At 42.1% G+C, this 13,423-nt stretch overlaps 1 protein-coding gene and 1 long non-coding RNA gene across 3 annotated transcripts in view; one reads left to right on the top strand and one right to left on the bottom strand.

Moving 5' to 3' along the window:
- Positions 1–13,423, bottom strand: part of LOC120927461 (pseudouridine 5'-phosphatase) — a 372,162-nt gene that overhangs the window by 220,404 nt on the left and 138,335 nt on the right. The gene's annotated exons all lie outside the window — the stretch shown is intronic.
- Positions 3,661–5,055, top strand: LOC120927462. Of its 2 annotated transcripts, none has more exons than XR_005747087.1 (5): positions 3,661–3,717; positions 3,927–4,000; positions 4,304–4,398; positions 4,567–4,764; positions 5,022–5,055. It is a non-coding gene; the product is annotated as an uncharacterized LOC120927462 (long non-coding RNA). The 2 variants fall into 2 exon arrangements; XR_005747086.1 differs by having other exon boundaries at positions 4,299–4,398.

The raw sequence follows: 13,423 nt of genomic DNA, 5'->3' as shown, positions 1-13,423 counted from the left end.
CACCTTTTCGCTAGACGATTAATGTACAAGGTACTTTACGATAACGCGGCTAATCCCTCTAACCCCTCTATCAATGACAACACTGCCTTAGACAATGTTTCCCTGCAGGAGTTACAGGCCCTACAGGACCTAATGGAACTGTGGGATGAGAGTAATCCTGAGGAGGAAGGCTGGACGTATCAACTTCCGGGCGTGGTGCCCGGCGGCTTAATACAGTCAAGACATAATAAACCAGTCTATGTCACCCCTAAAACTTATAGGCCCAAATCCAGATCATTTCCTGTCCTGCAGGGCAATCCCAACATTTGGGCTTTTGTCCTGCAGGTCACCAAAGCCATAGAGGCAGCGAACTGGAAGTCACCTACCACATCGAACCTTAATAAAAATTTAAGAACAGCCTTGAATACTATCCGTAATAACGACGATCTTGTAGTTAAAGCCTCCGACAAAGGGGGAAACATTGTACTAATGGATCGACACAGTTATGAGGAGATGTGCCTTAAAATTTTGAAAAATAGAGACTGGTACAGACCTGTACCAGCCTCGATGATCACACAAAGCATTGAGCGATATCGCCAGATTTTGAACCGCGCACGCCGCTTGGGCACCATAGATGAGACCACTCTGCAATTTCTTAACATCGAGAGCCCCACCACCCCGACATTCTATGCCCTGCCTAAAATACATAAGGGGGTTTTACCCCCTCCAGGACGTCCAATCGTATCTGGTTGTGGTTCCCTTACTGAAAACATCAGTAGGATCATCGACGAATACCTATACCCTCATGTTCAGAGCCTGTTTTCTCACGTAAAAGATACCATCGAACTATTAAAGATTGTTGATGGCCTTACTATTCCACCTGATGCCTGGCTAGTTGCCATTGACATAGAGGCATTATATAATTCTATCCCACATGGGCTGGGGACACAAGTCATTAGGAGTTTCCTCAATGAACGTGACAAAAATACCTCTAAATATAACAATTTCATTATAGAAATGCTTGAATTTATTTTGACGAACAACATTTTTCTGTTCAAACGTTCCCACTACCTCCAGGTACAGGGCGTAGCTATGGGGGCAGGCTGTGCCCCCTCCTACGCCAACCTGTACCTGGGGGGGTGGGAACGTGACCTCTTCAATGAGGAATCCAGGAACACGTCGTCTGATAGCGTGCTAACATGGCATCGCTATATAGACAATGTTTTCATGGTTTGGGGGGGCTCTCGTGATGAGCTTCTGATGTTTTTAGAGGGGCTACAAATTAACAACTACAATTTAAAATTTACATACAATTATAGCCAAAAAAATATAACCTTTTTGGATGTTGAACTCTTTATTGACAAAGGTAGCCTGTGTTCTACACTCTACAGGAAACCTACAGCAGGCAACAGCCTACTGCATGCTTCCAGCTGGCACCCCAGTCCGCCAATCAACAGTATTCCATACAGTCAATATTTAAGACTGAGGCGCAATTGCTCCCGCGATGAAGATTACAAAAAAGAAGCAGCACAGCTTTACGCCCGCCTCAAAGAGAGAGGCTACAGTAAGACTTGCTTACGCCGTGCCTACAATAAAGCCAGCCGATTAGACAGAAACGATCTTATCTATAAATCTAAAAATGTCTCTAAAGCCAACACTACTAGGGTGATTACACGCTTCAATCGTCAGCACCAAACTATTCGTAATATTTACAGCAAATACTGGTACCTCCTCACCTCCGATGATAAAATTAAAAAATTCATCCATTTAAAACCGGAGATAACATTCAAACGCTCTCCCTCAATTCGGGATAGAGCCGTTACCAGCCACTATGCGACACAAATGGTGCCCAAACCAACTAAGACAGGAACTTTCCCGTGTGGTAAATGCAACTTTTGTCGATATATTCTGCCAGGTGAAAGTGTTTCTCTACCTAATGGCGAAACATATTCACCCAAGTTTCGTGCAACCTGCCAAACAATTGGCATTATCTATATAATGAAATGCAATTGCGGTGCCTACTATGTAGGTAAAACTAAACGCAATTTCTTTTGTAGAATGAGAGACCATGTCTTAGCTGTAAAGAAAAAACTCATGGAAACACCCATTAGCCGCCACATGGGCCTGTTCCATAACCACAACCAGGCAATGTTAGGCTTCTTTGCCTTGGCACACATTCCTCTCAATGAGAGAGGAGGCGATGCTGACAAACGACTGCTACAAGCGGAAGCACGCTGGATATATACACTTAATGCCACTCAGCATCCAGGGTTAAATGAAAATATTAGTTATAAACCCTTTCTTTAATTTAATCCAGTGACCACAAGCTGGACATACCGGGGTGACTACATTGTTGATTTGAAGCTCTTCCATCTGAGCTGTTCTTCCATCCTTTATGGTCAGGCTTTACCAAATGGCTATCAGCCTTAATCCATCAAGGCCCATCAAGCAATCTTGTCCGAGTCCCTCGAGCACTAATACTTCCTGTTGATAGAAGGAGGTGGTGCAATTGGCGCTGTGAACTGTGTTTTTACACTTATACGAGCCCCATTATTGCGATACCCCACCACCCGACACTTGGGAGTATAGAACTTTATTGCGCAGCCTATATGACTGTAGGTATGCAACAACACTTTATAATTAACTTGATTTGTTTTTTGAATATCAATTTTTTTTCGGTTATACAGAAGAACATACTTTGATGTGACAACATTAATGTTAAATATTACTGTAATGGATTTCGAGGGGTTTATGCTGTGACCTGTGGACTTTATCTACGGTTTTTCTTTCTTTTTGTTTTTTCTGGGTCCACTGGGGGCCCTTCTTCTACATATTTATTTTATATTCCTTATTATCATTATATATCTTTACACATTTTTTATTTATTTATTTATTTATTTATTTTATTTTTTTTTTCTCTTTCTTTTTCTTTTTCTTTTTCTTATTATTATTTTTATTATTATTATCATTATTATTTTTTCCATCTTTTTATTATTCTTAATTTTGATTTTATAAACAATATTATATTCCTTTAATATTCTTTATAATCAATATTTTTTTTTTTTTTTTTTTTTCTTTCACCAATTCTTATTTCCCTATTATTATACTTACATTTACTCTTGCTTTCCCTCTTTTTCTTTTTCTTTTATTCCCCTTTTTTCTTTTTCCCCCTTTCCCCACATCTATTTTCACTTATTTGCCTGACACGGATTCAAACTTGTTTTGCATGCTCTCCCATCACCAGCATCTGATCTCCTGCACTTTAGCACACTGCCGTTATCATCAGACATCCATTAGTATTGCTGCAAGCCATTTTGGGCGCTAGGGGGCACGCACCAGCTCAGCGTCACTGATCTGAACTCAAGCGGAGGCTTGAGTGTCAGTGCGCGTCCGCTTTCTCACGGCACCCATATGGTAGGCACTGATGCGTCATTTGTGACGCTGGTGCACTTTCCCAGGAGTTCCCCTTCTCCGCGCCGGCGCGTTAGATTCAGCATCTCCTAGAGGGATGCTCTTCTTCTGCGCAGACGCGGTCCCTGTGGTTCCTATGGGTAATCCCCATGACATCTGCCGTGAATACCACGCCCATCTTAGAGTGAGGAGCTGCCCCCTACTCAGCTGTGTATCATCTCACTCTGATTGAGGGCAGCTTATTAGTGAGCCGCACAGCTGATGTGTCAGCGCGAGCTCTGCCAGAGGAATCATTCCTTGGTATACAGAGGCAACAGCAGGTCATAGGTATGCTTTCATCTACCATTGTCTTATCATTATTTCATTATTTTCTTCCCTTCCAAGTTTAATTCATTTTTCACAACAATCTGGATGTGATACTTTGTTGCCACTTGCAGACTTTGTGAAAATATACTTTTTACTCACTTATCTGTCAACAATGAGGAAATATATTTTTTCCTGGATTGACTTTCTTTCTTTTATTTCTCACTATTTAGTATCTGGACTATTCAGTTCTCCTGGGCAATTTATCTGCCCTATTCCCGGCAGTTATTATTGCAACTAGAATCAGGTAAAACCATTACCATTATTCCTTTTAATTAGATTAGTATTTTCATTCTCTTTTCATGCTATACCCCTATTACTATGATAGGTATAACAACTATAAAGTTGAATTATTACACAAAAAATGCTACATTCTTCTAATTAATTTAGATTCGTTTGATACTTTGCAGCCTATATAGGCGTTTATATTTATATTAACATTATCTTTATTACTGCTGTCGTTTGCAGTTTTAATAATTAATTTTCAAACTAATCTGTCATTATACAATCTGATGATGTAGTGAATGACTTCCTATTTTGTGCAGTATAGTATTGACAGAAATCTCTTGGGATGAATTATATCCATCTCTTCTGAGACTACCTCATCATCAATCTTCCCATTTTTTCTATCATCATTTTAATCAGGTAATAATCATTAATTCTTTTACACATATCTCTCTACAGTTGTCTGTTCATCGCAATCTTTCTCCCTTTCTGGTTACCTTTTTTCTTTTTTTTCTTTTTTCTTTTTCTTTTTCCTTTTTTACTTGTTAATTTTCCAATATTCTTAATATTTTTATTCTGTACCTACAGTACCTGCTTGCCTCCGGCTCCTCTTCCTCTATAGGCTTGCATCCAGGCTCTGTGCATTGCACGGCGTTCCTACCCGCATGCTTAAGAGGATCATTTCCTCTTTTTCCCATCCCTCCTTCCATCTATCTGGGATTCTCCATCTGGGACTTTGAGCCAATCACGGCCAATCATTCAGGTTTTTTTAGTCCACTTTTACAGGTAAATATATTCTTTATAATTATTATTTATATTTCTTTCGTTAAAGTCCACAGCTACCACAGATACTCCATTAACTCGACTTTCGTTTATTTAAATAAAATACATTATCTTTATGTTCTATAATAGACGATGATTATATTAAACTCTATGGTCAACCAGACACATTTGTATGTACCGATATAATCAATCTATGTGACTTTTTGTATATATTATGATTTATATGTTCCTGTTCATTGATATACTCTTTGTTTGCTCAGACTACTGCCCCCCATTGGTTCCTGACGAAGCCCCCTTGGGCGAAACTAGTAGAACCGTTACATGTGGGATGAAATGAAGATCACCTGCATCTATATGCACTTGAAGTATCATTTTACTTGATAGTCTGGAATTTGTCTAGTATGCATTCTATAGTATTCAATGTACAATATTTTTGCTTTTTTCTTTTTTTCTTTTTCTATGTCTTTTTATAAAGAAAACCTTTTTACAAAATAAATATTTTTGATATTCATATCGATGTTGTGGCTCTCATGATTGAGGTTTGACCAGGCCCACATATTTCTACAGAAATTTACTGTCGATGCTTTAACAAGAGTCCCCATATTTTTCCTGTATAAGGAAACCCCCATATATCCTCTTTCATAGAGGGACTTGAAAGCTGACAGTCAATCCTTATTTAATTAATGTTTATGCTCTGTCAATCCACTTATAAGGCAGACAATAGTTACCATATATATTAATTTCAAGAGGGAAGTTTCAAGAAAAAAACTTACATTTTAAATAAAGAACGTTGAAGCAAAATTAGGGTCACAGTTCATCAATGCAGCCTCACCAGTGCCTCATCATCTGCTCTAAATTGCCCAAAAATGCAGTCTGCTCTGTACCCATCTGCAGCCATTAAACTGCCCAACAATGCACCCTGCTCAGTGCCTACCTGCAGCCATTAAATTGCCCAACAATGCACCCTGCTCAGTGCCTACCTGCAGCCATTAAATTGCCCAACAATGCAGCCTGTTTAATGCCCATCTGCAGCCTCACCTTTCCCATCATTGAAGCCTTGCCAGTGTTGGATTATCCCTGCTGTCTCAGAGGGAAGAGGAGGAGCAAGCGCCACTGAATTACACAGAGACGTGATCTCTTGTGTACCTGGCACTCCGTCACTCACAGCCACACCTCCTGGCCCTGCTCATATGATAGACAGAACAGTGGCCCAATGCGGGGCCAGGAGGCATGGCTGTGCGTGACGAAGCACCAGGTACATAGGAGATCACTGCTATGTAATTCAGCGGCACTTGCTCCTTTTTCCTCAGAGACAGCAGGGATCGGCGTATAACACGCACACGCGATTTCCCCCTGGTTTTCAGGGGGGAAAAAGTACCTGTTATACACCAATAAATACAGTAATAAATAATCAGAATTAAATTTAGAATTTAAGACACAAAAACAATATATATATATATATATATATATATATATATTAAAAAAAAAGCCTTCTCTGAGGTATGCATTAAGTGGTTTGTAGCCATCACCCCTCAATGCTGGATTAAGAGGAACCTTTTTTTGTTTGCTCTTTTGCACAACACCATCCCTATGTTGATTCTCCATACAGAGCCTGAACTTTTTAGGAGTACAGTCATGAGATATATATATATATATATATATATATATATATATATATATATATATATATATATATATACACACACACACATACATATACAGTATCTCACAAAAGCGAGTACACACCTCACACTTTTGTACATATTTTATTATATCTTTTAATGTGACAAAACTGAAGAAATTACACTTTGCTTCAATGTAAAGTAGTGTGTGTACAGCTTGTATAACAGTGTAAATTTGATGTCCCCTCAAAATAACACAACACACAGCTATTAATGATGTCTAAACCGCTGCCAACAAAAGCGAGTACACTCCTAAGTGAAAATTTCCAAATTGGGCACAATTAGCCATTTCCCCTCCCTGTTGTCATGTGACTCATTAGCGTTACAAGGTCTCAGGTATGAATGGGGAACAGGTGTGTTGAATTTGGTGTTATTGCTCTCACTCTCTCATACCGGTCACTGGAAGTTCAACATGGCACTTCATGGCAAAGAACTCTGAGGATCTGAAAAAAATAATTGTTGCTCTACATAAAGACAAGATCCTGAAACTGAGCTGCAGCACGGTGGCCAAGACCATAGAGCGGTTTAACAGGACAGGTTCCACTCAGAACAGGCCTCGCCATGCTCGACCAAAGAAGATGAGTGCACATGCTCAGCGTCATATCCAGAGGTTGCCTTTGAGAAATAGAGGTATGAGTGCTGCCAGCATTGATGCAGAGGTTGAAGGGATGTGGGGTCAGACTGTCAGTGCTCAGACCATATGCCGCAAACTGCATAAAAGTTGTCTGCATGGCTGTTGTCCCAGAAGGAAGCCTCTTCTAAAGATAATGCACAAGAAAGCCTGCAAACAGTTTGCTGAAGACAAGCAGACTACGGACATGGATTACTGGAACCATGTCCTGTGGTCTGATTAGACCAATATAAACGTATTTGGTTCAGATGGTGTCAAGTGTGTGTGTGGTGGCAACCAGGTGAGGAGTACAAAGACAAGTGTGTCTTGCCTACAGTGAAGCATGGTGGTGGGAGTGTCATGGTCTGAGGCTGCATTAGTGCTGCCGACACTGGAAAGCTACAGTTCATTGAGGAAACCATAAATGCCAACATGTACTGTGACATACTGAAGCAGAGCATGAGCACCTCCCTTTGTAGACTGGGCTGTATGGCAGCATTTCAACATAACGACCCCAAGCACACCTCCAAGACGACCACTGTCTTGCTAAAGAAGCTGAGGGTAAAGGTGATAGACTGTCCAAGAATGTCTCTAGACCTAAACTCTAGCATCTGTGGGGCATCCTCAAACGGAAGGTGGAGGAGCTTAAGGTCTCCAACATCCACCAGCTCTGTGATGTTGTCATGGAGGAGTGGAAGAGGACTCCGGTGAAGCTCTGGGGAACTCCATGCCCAAGAGGGTTAAGGCAGTGCTGGAAAATAATGGTGGCCACACAAAATGTTGACACTTTGGGCCCAATTTGGACATTTGCACTTAGGGGTGTACTCACTTTTGTTGCCAGTGGTTTAAACATTAATAGTTGTGTGTTGTGTTATTTAGAGGGGGACAGAAAATGTACACTGTCATACAATCTGTACACTCATTACTTTACATTGTAGCAAAGTGTAATTTCTTCAGTGTTGTCACATGAAAAGATATAATAAAATATTTACAAAAATGTAAGTGTGCTCACTTTTGTGAAATACTGTATGCATGTGTATATATGTAATCCATCCAACAGAAGTCTTATATGTACAAATCCTTTAGCACACTTTAATGGGGGAAAAAATGGAGTAATGCAGGCCCAAAAGCCCACAAGACATATATCACAATACTGCTTCAAATCAGCACAAATTTAACAGACCTAGCTCTGATAGCTTCAAGATTGATAGCCTAACTGAAAGAAAAAAAAGTGTACACTTGGCAGTACCAGGTGGTGTTCTCAGCAAGTGAGAGTTAAAGATAAATTGAAGGCATATGGCTTAAGCTGTTGCTGTCCTACAGCCTAATTTATTACTGATGCAGTGGGAACTAAGAGACAAATAAAAGGAATAGACAACGATCTGAGGGCAATGTGGTCCTCGTACATTTTTAAGATCAAGCCAGAATAATAAACTGCCTCTGGTACAACAATATAAACAGGCAAACAAAACCACAGAGCATCAAATTGGAAGCCAAATCGTTTATACGGGTTACCACCATCTGATAAGACCTATTACTCAGACAATTTATGCTAATGTACATGGGTACCATTCTTAGACTGCAATTTATCAAGCTCAAATTCCCTGCATTGGATAAGAATCCAGTGATGCAGCCAGTTTATGCTAATGTGTGATTGATGGGATTAACACTCTGTGAATCCTGGATGTAATGTTTATTAGCGATGCCAAATACAACTGTGAAATCCCTTGAAACCTGCAAATAGACCCCTATTACACCTTTGGTGATAAAATAGTGTTATGGTAGTTACGTTTAAGCTAGATTTTTCAGTGCAGAGAACCGGATACAAATAATACTGGTAGTGAACTGAATAACATTTAGTGGTTTGTGTACTAGCCAAATAGGCTATTAACTTTGCAAGGGAAGTTGCACTTTATAAAGGAATTTTCCACAAATCTAACATTGTAAAATTTTACTTTGAAAAAAATACTCAATCACGTGCAAAGAAAATACAATGGCCCGGATTCACAAAGCACTTACGCCGACGTATCTCCAGATACACCGCTTAAGTGTAAGTATGCGCCGTTGTATCTATGCGCCGTGCCCATAAACTGAGATACGCCTGAAAATAGGCTTCATCCGACTGACGTAACTTTCCTACGTCATCGTATCGTGGGCGCATATTTACGCTGGGCGCATTTGCCGCTTCCATAGATTTTCTATGCACATATGCAAATAAGGGAGATACGCCAATTCACAAATGTAGTTGTGCCCGGCGCATAATATACGCGGTTTGCGTAAGCTGTACGTCCGGCGTAAAGTTATTCCCCATATAGGAGGCGCAACTCATGCAAAGGTATGGACCAGGGAACACAAGCCGTCGTATCTTTTGTCATTTACGTAGTACGTGAATAGGGCTGGGCGTAGGTTACCTTCACGTCGTAGGCAGTGATCCGTCATATCTTAGGGAGTAGTTTCGACGTGATTCTGCGCATGCGCACTGGGATTCGTCCACGGGACGGCGCATGCGCCGTACGTTATTCGTATCTTTATGACGCTCAATCCATCATTTGCATGGGGTCACGCCTCATTAGCATGGCTCACGCCTACTTCCACCTATGCTGGCTTACGCCGAGGAAACCCAGCGTATCTTTAAGAGCGAGTGGGAGCAAGTGCTTTGTGAATCCAGTGCTTGCATCTGTGCGATGCGTTGGCGTAGCATATATTAGATACGCTATGCCCGCTTAAATATGCGCCGATGTATGTGAATCCGGTCTATGTCTGTTTGTCTATCTGTCTTTAGTAAATCCAGCTCTTAAGCCCCATACACAATATTAGTTTTCCTACAGGTTTTTCTCTTCAGGTTTACCAAAACCATGTAGTGCAAGGGCTTGCCTGATTACATACAAATTGAAACTCTAAGGCCCCGTACACACGAGGAGACATGTCCGATGAAAACGGTCCGTGGACCGTTTTCATCGGACATGTCTCCTGGGAGCTTTTGGTCTGATGTGTGTACACACCATCAGACCAAAATCCCCCCGGACAGAGAACGCGGTGACGTGGCGGTGACGGTGACGTGCGCAAACCAGGAAGTTTAATGCTTCCACGCATACGTCGAATCAATTTGACGCATGCGTGGGATTTCGGTCCGCTGGTTAGTTGTAATAACCAGCGGACATGTCCGATTAGGTGTACTAACCATCGGAAATGTCCGACGGACATGTTTCCAGCGGACAAGTTTCTAAGTATGCTTAGAAACTTTTGTCTGCTGGAAACCTGTCCGCTAGGCCGTACACACGGTCGGACATGTCCGCGGAAACTGGTCTGCGGACCAGTTTCAGCGGACATGTCTCCTTGTGTGTACGGGGCCTTAAGGTTTGACCTCATATTAGATGGTTTTGGTAAACCTGAAGAGAAAATCCTGCAGGAAAATTTATAGTGTGTATGAGCACTGTAGTGTTGGTCTTTATTGGCTCTTTAAAATGCATGCCCACCTCCCATATTTTTCAGTTGTACTTGTGCTGGCTAGGTCAACAAATATGTTGTCCAAAACTATCAAAAGCATAACCTGGTTTTGATGAGACCAAATGTGAGAACAGGGCTCAGAGCTATTTTTAACAATAAAGGACTTTCTTTTCACATTTAACAGTTTTTTGGGAGTAAATGGGTAGGGGTACAATGTACCCGATTTACATTCATATGGGGGGCAGGATCTGGGGGCCCCCTTGTTAAAGGTGGCTTGCAGATTCCGCTAAACCCCTCACCCACAGACAACCACTGGCCAGGGTTATCAGGACGAGGCCCTTGTCCCGATCAACATGGGGACAAGGTGCTGTGGGGTGGAGGCACAGAACCCGCAACTCCCCGCATGTTGAGGGTATGCGGCCTGGTATGGTTCAGGAGGGGGGCACGCGCTCATCCCCTCCCTTTCCTGATCTCCAGGCTGCATGCTTAGATAAGCGTATGGTATAGATTTTGGGGGGACCCCCACATAATTAAAAAAAATGGCGTGCGGGGTCCCCTCCGAATCCATACTACACCCGAAGAGTCGGGGGGCGAGGAACCCCACTAACAGCTGATGACTCATCAGTTGTCAAGGACACGGCGACCAGCTTCCCAGCCCCTTGCTGAGTAACCAGCTATATACTGTGAAAATAAAAACTGCAAAGCTTACATCTTAATCAGCAGCATATGCTGACAATAGACAAATGCCTAATAGCCAATGCCACATGAGCATGGTTGTTATCATAATATAAATGCCTTAAATGCAAAACATTATTGTGTAGAATAAAAAGAATCAAACATTAGTAATTGCATTTTCTATGTAAGATTGTGCTCAGCTCTGTAGCGTAGTGGTATGACTTGCTACTTTCAAAGGTTCAAGCCATGGGTTTAAATCTCACTGATGGCATCACCTAGTGAAAACTTGCATTGTACTCAGCAGCATAATTAGCCAATGCACATCAGTTTGGTTAAGTCCATCATTTTCAAATGCATGCAATGGTATGAACACATTCAATAATATTATGGCGTGAAATTCCAAAACTCCAGCTATTCAAAAAAACTGGTCTGGATTTTGAGAGGAACCTCATGCCAAAATATAACCCCAAAATCCATACCAGACCCTTATCTGAGCATGCAGCCCGGCAGGTCAGGCAAGGGAGGGAGGGGGTGAGCGAGCGCCCCCCTCTTCCTGAACCATACCAGGCCACATGCCCTCAAACATGGGGGTTGCTTTGGGGTCCCCGAATGGATGGGGACAAGGGCCTCTTCCTGACAACCCTGTCTGGTGGTTGTCGGGGGCCAGGGTGTTTATCAGAATCTACCCCTACTCATTCACAAACTAGTTTAACGTGTGTGACAAAAGACAATAACCAGTTTTTGACAAGTCCTTTATTAAAAATGTATTTACTCCCCCCGCTTCTTCCTCCAGGTCCTCCTTCCTCTGGTCTTCTTCTTCCTTTGGTCTTCCTCCGGCTTCTTCTTCTCCTGCTGCTTCTTCTGGTCTTCTTCCTTCTCCACCACCGACCCAATGAAGATCTAAAAATGACCCTTCTCTGAGGCCGTGGCCTGCCGATCTGTCCGCTTCCATTGCACATATGTCATATATGACTAACGGGAGACCCCGCCCCCTTGTGACATCACAGACCCATCATGCCCCAGGCGGTGATGCCACAAGGGGTGGGGTCTCTGAATGACATCACCCCCCCCCACTGCATCATCGGAGGAGGTTCATTCCTTTCATTTTCAGCGGGTTGGCAGTGGCAGCGGAGGAACAAGACTACCAGAGGAAGAAAGAGCGGGGGAAGAAGAAGCCATAGGAAGACTGAAGGAAGGAGAAGGCCAGAGGAAGAAGCAGGGAAGGAGAAGCCGTAAGAAGACAGGAGGAAGAAGCGGGGGAATAAGAAGACATTTTTAATAAAGGACTTGTCAAAAACTGGCTATTGACTTTTGTCACATTACACTACTTTTTTGGTAAATGGTTAGGGGTACAATGTACCCCATTACTCATTCACATAGGGGGAAGAGAGCGTTATCTGGGGCCCCCTTGTTAAAGGGGGCTTCCAGATTCTGATAAACCCCCACCCACAGCCCCCAACAACCACCAGACAGGGTTGTCGGGAAGAGGCCCCGGTCCCCATCAACATGGGGACAAGGTGCTTTGGGGGGACCCGAAAGCACCCTCCCCATGTTGAGGGCATGCGTTTTATTTTTATGGTTTCATTTTTCATTTTTATTGTTTCACATCATTATACTCACTGCTCCTTTAAAAACAATTGATTTCAAAACTGTTTTTGCATTGATACATGTCTCCCAGGGCAGGACCCAGGTCCCCATACACTTTTTATGGAAAAAAAAAAAACTTGCATACAAGCCTTTAATGGGAACTAATGATTTTGCAGGTTTGAGCCCCATTGACTTCAACTATGCCCGCATATTCCGATTTGACATGCATGTTTGCCAGCAATAGTGCAATTTTCCATTTGCATGTCCACCCAGTTGAAGTCTTAATTTGCTTAATTGGGTGCTATTATCATGTACTGCGCAATTGCATATTCACGCTATAGTAAATGACCCCCATAGTCTAACATAAAACAACAAGTTTCCAAACTGCAGTAAGTTGTATCTTTAAAGCAGCAAAGATAAATGAAAAAGTAATGCAAATGTTTTCTTGCACAGACAGACAAGCCAAGGGGACCATAATGTGGTGTTGCTAGTTGAAAGGAAAGCAATTTTTAAAACAAAAGGCAGCTATTCCTAGATGTATATGGCTTTAATAATTTTCAAAAGGAGAAATGATTTCTAGGGAACTGCCACTCCCAAATGGCAGACAAAATTGTGAATACTACATCCATTCAGTTATGAACTGTTTCCCTGCCAGCACCAT

This window comes from Rana temporaria, chromosome 2 (assembly GCF_905171775.1).
Source record: "Rana temporaria chromosome 2, aRanTem1.1, whole genome shotgun sequence".
NCBI lineage: Eukaryota > Metazoa > Chordata > Amphibia > Anura > Ranidae > Rana > Rana temporaria.
The sequence above is the reverse complement of the archived record's forward strand: the minus strand, read 5'-3'. Positions and strand labels throughout refer to the sequence as shown.